Source organism: Micropterus dolomieu, linkage group LG05 (assembly GCF_021292245.1).
Source record: "Micropterus dolomieu isolate WLL.071019.BEF.003 ecotype Adirondacks linkage group LG05, ASM2129224v1, whole genome shotgun sequence".
NCBI classification, from domain to species: Eukaryota; Metazoa; Chordata; class Actinopteri; order Centrarchiformes; family Centrarchidae; genus Micropterus; species Micropterus dolomieu.
In genome coordinates, this window is record NC_060154.1 from 30,939,000 (window position 1) to 30,941,094 (window position 2,095).

A 2,095-nucleotide genomic window follows, 5' to 3' on the forward strand; every position below is an offset into this window, starting at 1 on the left:
GTGAATGGTTTTGTTATTTAAATGTATTATTAAATTATTTTGTGTTTGCTTTGTGAATTGTACAAAAACATTTGCCTTCTATCATTTAATTTATTAGATTGCATCTTTTACATTGCAGGTGGAGATGTGGTCCTGTTTGTAGAGGATGGACTTGAGTCAGTCAGAGTGACTCTGGAAGATGTCCTCTTGTTTGCGACTGACACAGAATCCCTCCTCTTGGGTTCACTGTGGTGCCTACAGTGGCCTTTTAAAGGTAGCCAGGTAACAACAAGAAGAGGGTTTTTCCTGAGGCAAACACCTGCCTCCTTATTTTGAGGCTGCCATTGCATGCCTCATATGAATTTTGTGACAATATGATTCCTGGCATTGTCCAAACCAAATATTTTGGGAAAGTGAGGTAGCGGCATGTAAATAGTTCTCAAGTCCTGTTTACCATTTACATTGTTACTTAGTTATATTATTTATATATTTTGTGGACATTATGGATATTAATGAATTTGTTAGGTTTCAGTCTAATGGATTTAGAAGCAGACAAGGAAGCAGATGAACGGTAACTCAGGTTTATTCTAAACACAGGTAACAGGAATGGGGAGGAAGCGAGCTGGCTGGACAGAGCAGGGGTCTCAGGTTAGACGTGGGAATGTTGTACCTTCTCGATGACAAAGGGGCCAAGAAAGCGAGGTGATAACTTGACACAGTTCTCAGGGGAATATTTCTGGAAGACAACCAAACATTCTGACCTTGTCTGTACTCAGGAGCTGGGAGTCAGTGCAGGTCAGCCAGGAGACGGTTGTTCTCAGCGAATAAGAGAAGGGTCTTCCTCCACACCCTGCGGCAGTGGTGGAGATGATGCTGGACTAAAGGAATTGTGTACGACTCCATGGCGGTCCACCTTGGCGGTCTCCTCTTGAGTAGAGAGTTCTCAGAGTTCTCCGGTTACTATGGGTGGCAAGCGAAACGAGAGCAGTGCACCCACTGAAGGACCTGGGAGCGAACTGAGTCTGGGACAAACAACCGGTTAGCAGGACCATTACCTGGATCGGGGTGTGTTCTTTGTGCCTCCCTCTCTGCCGACTCAATCTTCCAGGTAACGGCTGCCACCACGCAACCGGGGGGAAGGATGGTGTCTGGACTAGGGGAGCCTGTGGGGGAATGATGCATCCTCGACAGTGCGTCTGGTTTTATATTTCGAGAGCCTGGTCTGTACGAGAGAGAAAAGTTGAAATGACCAAAAAATAAAGCCCAACAAGTCTCGCAAGAGTTTAGCCTTTTGGCAGTCTGAATGTAAGCTAGGTTCTTACGGTCAGTACAGACTATAAAAGGTAGCTTAGTCCCCTCAAGTCATGGGGGAGAAGGCAAAGCCACTCATGACAGATTTTGTTTGAAGTTATTAGTATTAATGTTGATGAGAAAGAGAGAAATGAAACAGAACTGACACGAAGGGTTGAAAGGAAGAGAGCCGAGGGGGCTGCGGCTGCAGAGTTCTGCCTGCCCGCCGAGGAGTGCCATGCACCTCAAAGTAACGTTACTGTTTAAAAACGACATACTATTCTCTGTGGGGTTCATCGGTGGTGATAAATGACTAGAAGTACATATTTAAGAATGTTTAGAGTCATCAGTAAATTATTACACTTAGAAGCAGCCTTCCTTGAGATTCAGAAAACAAGCTGTGCTATTAACAAAGGTTACGATATGGTAACCCTAGTTCTATTAGCACAGGCGGAGCCCTCTACTGGACTCTATGGGTACTACCTCTCTTCCTATCACACGCACGTACTCGCCCACTGAAATTTTGAATACTGTAAGTAGCCGACCAATTGGACGTCGCTACTGTACGTGCGTACCGTATAAATAGCGGTGTCCTCACTGCTCAGCATCCAACCAACCCTTCAGCAGACGGCGGTGGAGCGGCAGGGCTCCATCGTAGAGGGCTCCGCCTGTGCTAATAGAACTAGGGTTACCATATCGTAACCTTCGTTCTATCTCACACAGGCGGAGCCCTCTACTGGACTCTATGGGTACAGTGGGTGGAGCCCGATGACTGTCCGCCCAGCCGCGACAAGCCACAGCTCACCTCACTGACACGATCGGCCCC

General features: G+C 46.7%; 1 long non-coding RNA gene across 1 annotated transcript; it reads right to left on the minus strand.

Annotated features, from left to right (window-relative positions):
• Positions 1–546: 546 nt before the first annotated feature.
• LOC123970567 lies at positions 547–1,159 on the minus strand. Its single transcript, XR_006825014.1, has 2 exons — positions 1,035–1,159; positions 547–939 (listed from the first exon to the last, which is right to left on the minus strand). It is a non-coding gene; the product is annotated as an uncharacterized LOC123970567 (long non-coding RNA).
• Between the last annotated feature and the right edge of the window lie 936 nt (positions 1,160–2,095).